Source organism: Trachinotus anak, unplaced genomic scaffold, assembly GCF_046630095.1.
Source record: "Trachinotus anak isolate AG129_WGS33_773 ecotype Australia unplaced genomic scaffold, CSIRO_AGI_Tana_v1 ptg000034l, whole genome shotgun sequence".
NCBI lineage: Eukaryota > Metazoa > Chordata > Actinopteri > Carangiformes > Carangidae > Trachinotus > Trachinotus anak.
Window position 1 is genome coordinate 2,818,250 of NW_027273885.1, and position 10,390 is coordinate 2,828,639.

Here is a 10,390-nt window from a genome sequence, read left to right on the forward strand (position 1 = left end):
TGAGCTGGGCTGTACTGCAAGGAATCCTGAGCGATCTGAGTTCATCAGGAGGAAAGTTCAGTGGCACTTCTAGATGAGAGAGGTCAGAGTTTTTGAGGAGCTAAGAGGCTCTGGGTCACATGAAAGACTCTGCGGTGCTTCTCCTCAGCTTACGTAATGACCATGTGTCTGTGTTGCTCTCCGAGCTTCTGGAGCTGTGAGGTTCTTGACTTGCTCAAACCTGAACTGTAGATAGTGTGACTGAAGGTTTCTTGGACTCTTGACATGAAATGTTTGAAGCGAAACTTAATGGGCGAAGGCGTGAATGTTCTCTCAGCTCAGGCTCCTGTGGGCGGTTTCTCAAGTTGTTTCAGTCGTCGTATTATCAGAGATGTATCGTAAATATTAAGGTCAATGTGCCTGGTTGATGACATGAGCAGGAAACAGTGATAATACTGAGATAAAAAAGGAGAAAACTGTCCGATGACTTTAATATGTTCAGTGTGGGCAGCTGCTGGCACTCTTTCTCAGGCAGCACCATGATTTAACACTAATTATGAAATGTTTTTAACAAAATAAAATGTACTTATTCTCAGCAAAAACAAAAAGGATCATAATTTAAAGAAATAAAATTTATAGAAAATATAATTGAACTGTTAATTTAATGAATAAAATTTGCCTTTTTAAATTTGGTTTGTCAAAAAATTACAAGCTGGATTGAATTTGGACTGATTAATATTTAAGCATCATTATCTTTATAATTAATCTCAAACACCAGATTTATCCACTTAAACTTCATGATCCTGCTCTTGAACATTACTCAGCACCAGATTCAATATCTTATGTCAATCCCATATATTTACATGACAAAGCAACACAAAACACAAAACAGGGCCACAGCAGGTCTCAACATGACCGTTTCTATTAATGATCAATTGGATCCTGGGTTCACCTGCAAACGAGGATCAGACTCCAGCACTTTAGGGAGGTAAACCACAATTTAACACTTTTTCTGGGTGAATGAAATAAAACAAAAACTTTACAGAGTGAGCTGCTCATTCTCTCACTTTGACAGAGAGACACTGACATTTCAGTTTGTTGAGAAATAGATTGGATGAAAGAAATAGATTAGTTTCTGTAGAATAAAAGTACTGCCAATAAAATTAAAATAAAAATAAAAACATCAGAGTCGACTAATCTTGGTATTATTTTTAATGACACATTTTCATATCAGCATATAAACCACATAAAATCAATAACCCAAAACCCACCTAATCATACACAAACACACCAGGGGAGCGAGCTATAAGTAAGATTTAAGTAAATAAGTTATTAGAGACAATAGTGAATACTTTTATCACTTCATTCTTACTGTAGGGAGACAAGTGTCACTGTGTCCTTACTTTATTTCTGTTCCATTTTTATCTCAAATCTCTCCGAGTGGTCATGAAAAGTCCAAATCAAAGTCTAACAAAGTCTAAAAAAGGAAAGTCCATCAGTATTGATTGAAAGCACTAGAAGAACTAATATGATTAAGTCACATTCTCCTCTAAATTTTGGGCCTTTAATTTTTACAGAATTCACATTTTAAAGTTTTCTTTATTCAAAAGTGAAAAAAAACCTGACACAAACTCACCTCTGAGCCGTAAACTTATATTATACTTGATATTTCTGCGCCAGGCTCATAATAACTTAACATTAATATATCATTGACTATAAATGTTAATAGAAACAGACTCCACATATAAATCAGGTCGTTCAAGTGTTTGATTTATTGTTACCGTAGCAACGCCATGAAACACCATGCAAGTCCAAATCAATAACTTATCAGGAAGTCTGTTTCCAGCTTTGTCACAAGATCCAGTGGGTTATTGATTTTACTGAACAGGAGAAATTGATTCATTGATTTATTAGCTGCTAAATCACAATGATCTAATAATGAAAACTCAAATTAGAGCAGGGAGGTGTCAGACTGTGTCACAGGTGCTTGGTGTGTGTAGCTGTGCTCCAGTGTCTTAAAGCTGCGGGGGGGTGGGGGGGCACTGGAGACAGCCTCACCTTCCTCCTCCCCCCATTCACTGTGGAGGCAGCAGTTAGCTGTTGTTGCTGACCTGCTGGCAGGGGCCACAAATCTGGCGCAGGTTTGCCTGAGGGCGTGACCCCATTCTTGTGCGTAAAGAGCGTACGAAATAACATCACAGCGCAGCCATTCATCTGCATGTCGTGACACGGTTCGTAATTAGAAGAATAATGAGTCATTTGAAATGAAGAGTGAAATGAATACATTTCAATTTTAGTTTTTTACCATATTCTGTTTTTTTTCTCGAATGTTTTCACACACAGGTCGTGGAATACATGCAACACTCCTCCTCCTGCTGCTGTTAATGGTTGTTGCAGAAAGTCTTTCGTGCACAGTTTTGACTGTTTCTTAAATGAAGTCCCAAATGTTTCTCCTTGTATATCGCTGAAAACTTCAAGGAGTGAAGCTTCGTGCACAAACCGCCGACAACAGCAGCCTTTAGTATGATTTTTCTTTAACCCTGAGCCTGACCGAGGGCTGAATGTCAAAGCTGTAATCCCCTGCAAGGCGGACGGCGAGCTGCTGCAGACAGTGGCAAAGTTAGGGCTCTCAGGCATTAAAGTCAAAGGGCTGGGGAATGTGGGGCTCCTAACTGACAGCAGGGGAGTTCAAACAGATCGAGATCTGATCCACCCAAACCTGATCTGTCTGCAGCTCCTCACTCTGATCCCGTGCCGTAAACAAGCCTCTGCATTCTGCTGCAAGTCCCCTCCAGGGTCCGACCGGCAAGTGGTTCAACAAGGCTGCACGAGAGGGGAGGAGTGGGTGTGTGTGTGTTTGTGTGTGAGAGAGTGTGTATTGTGTGTGTGTTGACATGCTTCATCCCTTCAGGTGTTTGATAAGGCTCTGATAGCTTCTGATGAGAAAACAAGGAATTAGTGGCTCACACTGTCTGGCCTTTTGTGAAGTTTCAATCCATTTATCACAACAGCTCTAATCTCCATATCAGTTATCTCTCGGAGCTGGGGGCCCCGCCACAGAGGAGGCTGCATAAACAAAACCACTCGAAATCTCATTCTGGGAAACAGCTGGGCAGCTCTGTTAGCTGCACTGTTTTCTCCTTGATCGACTAATATCAAAAGTGTCTAAAATCTCAATGTATTGCACATGTAGGGAATCATTTATTGCTGGTGCTTTGAAAGACGCTCATTGAATTTGTCGAACTCAGTCTAACCTCAGATGAACTTTGTATATTTTCTGACACAAAACCAGGACTGTGAATTTTGTCCCACATCACTTAAGAAGATCCCTGTGCAGACATGTAATATATGACATATTTGTTCCTCTATCAAGAGTGATGTTGCCGTATATGTCGCTTATATCATTAACACACACACATATGCTGATGAAATACCCAAAGTAAAATTGTTCATATAATAAAAATGGTATAATATATACTGAACTATATATGTTAATGACACATATTTAATTTATATATGCAAGTTTATTAAAACAACATACACATAAAAAAATTTAAATTCTTTATGCTTATATGCTGTATATTTTTCTTTTTAATCTTCTCCCATTCTGTAGTGGTGCCAGACTTTTGGACCTAAATATACATGTTTGTATGGGCTGGACATATTTGTTAATTTATGAAATTGTTCCAATTTTTTATATATAAAAAACTAATATATATATTTTATATATAAAAACTAATAGGTTTTATATATAATTTGTTCATATGTGCTTTTATTTTGTAAGTATTTATATGTCATGTATAGAAATTCAGTACATTTGTGAGATCGCCTAACGGCCGGTGTGAACAGGAGCAGTGATGACAGGAAGTAAAACCATTTCTAATGTACATACGGGCACCGGACCATCACTTTAACACAGATTTTTAAGAAATGTCAACCAATCCTTTAAATCACCACAAACTGATTACCATACGTTGAACCTGCAGCCTCCGGTTGCCTGAGGCTCTGGGGGCCCCCAGGATAGATGCCTACTTTGCATGATTGGTAATCCCACCTTAATCCAGCCCTTGACAAGATAACCAACAGTTTAAGATAATTATCCCAACCACTTTCTTCAGAGGTAAAACTGAAAGTTAGAGCACCTGAGTCTGAGTCTCATCTGCAAGAAGTACAACAGGTAAAGGTCAGTATCAATAATAATACAATTACTCAATATTATCCAATAATACTCATGCCAGTACAGTCCAGCCATTATAACCTGATTGTAGCTGCACTGCATTCTGGTTAACTGAGGAAATTAACCTCACAGCCTGTAGTTCACTGTTTGATTCTAAGGGGCTGTATGAAAATTATTATGGAGAATTATGCATTTGTGTTTTTTGTTCGTTTATTTGCTTGAGGGTGTCGTCTGAACTTTCAGGTTTGTATTTTACTTCATCTTTCCCCTCAAAGATTCAATTCAAGACTTACTGTAATTAATTTTGATTTATTGTGTGAACAAACAGGACACTGAATTTCTATGGATGTAACTGCAACTCTAACTGCATCCAGTGGTTTCGGGTTTCAAGTTCAGACCCTGTCACTTTCTGCACAGTTTATTGTGTTGTAGATTAAATTTTAAATGAATAAAATTATCGTTTTCGTCCATCAATCTACACTCAATAATGCATAATGACGAAGTAAAAACTGAAATCTCTCATTTCCAAAAGTAAAAACTGTAAAAAATAAAATTTACAACACAATAAACTGTGCAGAAAATGAAGTAGCCTGAATACTTTCGGAAGACAGTGTATCCAATCATATCTGAACATTTCCAACACTTTCACTGAAAGGACTCTCCCATAAATTCCTGGACCAACATTAATCCCTGATGTTACACTGTGATGTTTCTTTATCACAGGATCTTAATTTTGGCCACTTCTAAAAAATATACACAAAACCACAAAACACCAAAAAGGACCCAGAGATACCTTTCACCTTTAAGGATAGATTTTTTTAAAAACTTTTCTTGGCACGTTTTACTCTGAAACTTGGCCCGTGGGATTTTGCTCAGTATCATGACTTGTAATCAGAAAGATGAAGCAGCAGGACAAATATGTGAAATATTTCTCTGCTGGTGTTTTATATCATTAAGATGACAAGTTGAATCTAGTCGTGAAAACCTAAGCATGATGAGTTTCTGCAACAGTTTTGCTTGACGCCAGGTGCCAGACGGGCTCATTCCTGCAGGCGTGTAGTCAGCCGCCAGCATCACTCGGTGATGACATTTGGCTGTGATGAAATTCAGTGTCAGGACGACGTGTAGTGAAAACATCCATTTAAAGTAGAAAACTCACGACAGCTGATGTTGATATTTTGTTGGTTTTAAGGAGATTGTTCCTCTGTAAAAAACGAGCCCACAGGTCGTCTGCCAGGAGGTTATTATGACCCATAGTTACCTTTTGTTGCTAGGCGACATCTAGTGGTCGTAGTAATGATGACAGGAGCGAAGGGAAAAGTGCGGTGACGTAGTTTATAGAGCGACAAAGTCCACGTCAGGAGGAGGTTGGGGTGGATGGATGAATATGACACAGGAGAGCGGTGTTCGATTCCCATGTGACAGTAGCAGTTTATGTTGTTTCTATTATCCATGACCGTTCATTGTTATTATTGTACTTATTTCAACCCAAATCACCATCTTTTCCTAAACCTAACCAAGCCATGACTGTTAATATAGTAACCATGGTGATGAAGGGAGGTCCCCAAATAACGTCCCCCTGACTAAGGAAAAAAAAACACTGATGGTGTAAAGTTGGACATACTAATACAGGAAGTTCATTTTTGTTATGCTGTGCTTTTATTTTGAAGTCTACCAACCACTCCCTCTTTGAGATCTACTTCCGGGGGCGTGTGTTCATGGAGCTGCAGAGGCTCAGCTGAGGCCACTTACCTGGTCAGGCTGAACCAAGTGGTCAGAGAGGAGGGGTGGGGGGTGGGGGCTTTGGTTTGGCCTTTTGTTTAGCATCTATTGAGTTTGTTATGAATTTATTCATCCTGTATTAGGTAGTAGTCGAGTGCTATGTGTGTATGTAAACATGGATCATGTTAAAATGTAAATATATTTGCTAAAGGGGGTGAATGAGTTGGTAGAGACTCCAGGTTTATATACCCGGTGAGAAAGCACTACTACTTTATTTTGGTATCCTTGAAAGTTTTTTTTTTTAGCATAAGTAAAAACTAAACTCAGAGCTCTGGAACAAAAGACTCAATCTGGTCTGGTTGTTCCATCCTGACACATAAAATACTGACGTTCTAGTCCAGAGCAAAACCCAACGTCTGCTAAACGTCACGGTGTCAATCTGCTGATGTTGAATTTTGATGTCAACCTGATTCTCTGAGGACTTGATCCTGGTCACAGTCTGAGCAAAACATACAAACAAAAAAAACCACCAGAAACCTGAAGAGGGTTTTGTGTTTTCGCTCCTGACTGCTCGTCACGCCCAACTTTCACACCTGAAACTGGATGGTATGTGTCAAAGTTAAACACTGAGAGATTGGTTGGTGAGTGAGTGAGTGTGTGTGTGTGTGTGTGTGTTGCACAGATCCTGTTGGCGAGTTCCCCTCATGCTCCTGCTGAACTGGCACTTGTGGAAATCCCCCTGCAGACCTTGGCAGCACCACATCGGTGTGAGGAAACTCCCACATCAGACCTCAGCACAGCTCCTCACTCATTTGCAGGTGCTGACGTTTGAACACGCCAACAAAGACAACAATGTTTTTTTGGGTTTTTTTGTTTGCTATGTTTTTCCTCTGTGCTCTTTAACAGGAACATTTTGTCTCTATAAAAAGCAAATTTACAGCAGATCATTGTTCACCTGGTTACTGATCTGCAGGAACGGTGTGTGTGTGAGTGTGTTAGGATTGTGCAGCATCATAGGTCCAACAAAGACACACTGACAACTGGTAAAAATGCAATAAAGTGCCATGAATAAGGAAATGGAGCAAGTTTCTTAAACAGAAAATTTGCTAGAATGAACTTCGATGTATAATATCTCAGCCTGCCCCCATCCCTTCACCGAGTTTGGTACAAATCTAATTTAAATGTGGGAATCTGGGCTGATCATCAGAATTTCATGTAACACGACTTGACTCCATTCGTTTAACTACATTTTGCAGTAGATGCTGGTAGTTCAACTACATTCATATATACATAGTGATTCAAGTCGTTAAATTACCTTTTTGCTATTTTTGTGTACCTACCTACTGAAACTAAAAAACATCTTGGGCCATTAAAGGAAATGACTGATTTCTTACTTTTATTTTATCATTGCTTCTCCACTGTAGTTGAACCCCTTTGACCAGTGTCAAACCACAGTCGACCACTGTGAAAGCAGCCCAGACAATGCATTTGTCAGACAGCCACCACCACACTTCACCTTTGTTTAATGCATGTGCAAAAGCCAACGGTGGGTGTTGCTCGGTGGTGACACGGCTGCCACATCTACACACATCCTCTCACTGAACCAAACCAGATTCCAGCACTTTTCCAGCTATTTTTTGTCACTGTTTTGTATCATATTTTCTTATAATTTTGTATCATTGTCAGTTTGATCATTTTTTTACAAAGCATGTCGAACTTCTTTTTCTAAATAGCTTTAGTAAACTAAACTAGATTTCTCCCTAGTTCAACTTCTTCCACTGTAAAGTGATTGGTAGCTGCAAAGCTGTGTTTTCAAAGTATCTTCACCGCCCTGGAAATTAAACAAATGCTCCAAATTAAACAAGATGTTCACTGTGATGCTGTTGTACACCTTTATGAGACTTCTTTGAAGTTTTATGATCAGATTTATTGGGTCTAGACATAGAGCTTCTTTTGTTCTTGTTAATATTTAAACGGCAGAATTAATGTTTTTTCGATTGGATGCCATTTAACAACTATCATCTGATAACTATGGAAACATGTTTGATCTCAGTAACATTAAACTCTGGAAGCCTTTAAATAAAACCCCATCATGGATAAAGCAAAGGTGGATGGAAAGCAGTGCAGATAACATCACACTGTATTTCACAACAACTGATAAGTGAGCTCTTGACATGTGTGTACTCATATCTTATAGGTGCTTTCTTTATTGAGTAAATCGAGGGCTGTTTGCACTCATTCATGTTTTCTGCACATAACACCGACACACACCCAGGCCTGATAACAGAGAGTGGGTCGACAGGTCACACACTGGGAGAGTGACAGGAAAGTCCTATTTACACATCAAACAGAGGAAGTGGAGGGCGGACACACCTGAGGTGGAAGGGGAGGCAGATTAGCCAACATGTACAGAGTCATAGTTTTCATGTAAATCAGTTGCTGTGAAAAAGAACATGAAGATGAATCAACCTGTTCAGTCTGGTAGCACTTTCCAAAGAATAACCCTCTGTGAATGTTTTTATGTTAACCAGGTGTTTAGTTACCAGAGATCCATGATAGCTGCTTCGGCAGAACAAAAGAGCACCATCCAGGGTTCAATTATTGGGGGGATGTGACCCCCTAATGAAGACTTGGACCCCCTAAAAGGGGTGAAAGCAACAGTTTGGGGGGTTGAAACATGTATATATCCTACTTACCTATAATTGTAACAATATATTTCCCATATTCCTGTCTGGAAGAAACTTGTGATATGATTTCAGACGCACCTAAAGTGGATCATACAGGTCGTTAACCTTGACGTCTTGTCTCTGCTTCACTCCATCAGTGCCTCAAGTCTCTGCCCCTGAACGTCGCACAAGCAAATTCAGACACCGTAAGTAAATGTATCAGTAGCTAATTACTGAGCCAGTTTAATACACTTTACTGTCTTACCTTCAGAGTTTCTGAACTGGATTGTGTCAAGTAGCTACAAATGAAAACTAATGTTAGCTAGGTTCTAACTTTAGCCGTAAGTTACAGTTTAGACAACTAACGTTAGCTGGCTTTCATTTCCAATGCAGGCTTGACATTTCATTTCCAATATAAAATGTCATATATGCTATAATTTTAGCAAACACTGGTGCTAAGTCATGAGTAGTGAGACAATGAAGGGTTAGTTGCGGTATTGGGTATTAGACTTTATTATTTCATTTTAATGGTCTTTTTGTGTGTCTGTGGTGCTTTTGTTATAGTCTTTTACCTTTTTGATGCTTCAAAAATAGGCGGCATCTTTGTTTTCACTCAGGAATTTAGTTTGTGTACTGAATTGTATCAGCAGTGGTGGAAAACAATTATGTACATTTATGTTTACTTATATTTATTCTTACTCCTTACTTGAGTATTTCCATTTTATGCTACTTTGCACTTCCACTCCTCTACATTTCAGAGGGAAATATTGTTCTTTCTAATCTGCTTCATTTCTTTGACAGCTTTCAGTTGACTGAGGCACATGTCTGCGCTGGATCCCCCCGATTGACGCTGTATAATTCACACTCCAGCACCATCTACAGAAATTAATATGGAAATTTCCAGGGAACAGGCAGAGTTCACCTGTCAGGTACTTCATAATATATAGGTGTAATGTAAATAAAATCAAGGGCAGATAATTGTCAACCCCTTCTTTGTTCAACCACAACATTCCTGCAGTAAGACTCTACCTGCATCGCTCTTCTTATTAGATAACCGTGGAGATACCTCTGCGTGAGAACTGGTGACAAAATTTCAGAAAGCGTACTTGTGAACTTGCAATCTTGATCTCTGTTGCTCTTGGACTGTTTCAGGAAAAAAAAAACGTTTGCATTAAGTGTCTGAGAGCAGAGCAGGAAGAACGGGCCTTGGCATGACTGCACTGGTGCCAGCACAGCTCCTGTTGTTGATGTTGTCCCTCCTGCAAAGGGCTGTTTTACTTCTCAGATGGAAACCGAGATAAAGCTGATGTGTAAAAAATGAAGGCAGATGTTGTGCATTGTCTGAACAAGATTTGCAGAACATAGATGCCCCACAGGGCTTTTAGAAAAACCCTCTGGAAAGCTGTAGTAGAATTTCAAAATCATGCACCAGCCAATCTAACACTGACGTTTTGCTTTTTTTTTTTTTTCCATAAACTTTGTGCTAATTTTTAGAGCCAGAATCCAGTTACATTCAGATCCAGTCAGTCAGTCAGTCAATGGACGTCTGTTCATGTACAAAAATTCTGGTCCTTTTAAAGGAAGAGTTCAACATTTTCAGATGAAAAGACTGGTACCACTCTCTCACTGTGTGTGTGCTAAATATGATGCTACAGCCGGCAGTTTGCAGTTAGCTTTGGCCTAAGAATTAGGAGCAGGGAGAAAAGCCTATCTCTGTCCAAAGGTTAAAATTATCTGCCTACCAGCTGTTGTTTCTTAAGCAGCGATGATGTGATGATGATGAAGAAAACTCCGCTGACACCGTCTTGCTTGTATATAATGAGGTTTATTACAAAGAAGTCCAGCA

General features: G+C 39.3%; 1 long non-coding RNA gene across 1 annotated transcript; it reads left to right on the plus strand.

The window, feature by feature from the left end:
* The first annotated feature begins 6,179 nt into the window (after positions 1 to 6,179).
* On the plus strand, positions 6,180 to 9,474 carry LOC139614564 (uncharacterized). The gene is made up of 3 exons (XR_011687079.1): positions 6,180 to 6,696; positions 8,703 to 8,750; positions 9,346 to 9,474. It is a non-coding gene; the product is annotated as an uncharacterized lncRNA (long non-coding RNA).
* The last annotated feature ends 916 nt before the right edge of the window (positions 9,475 to 10,390 follow it).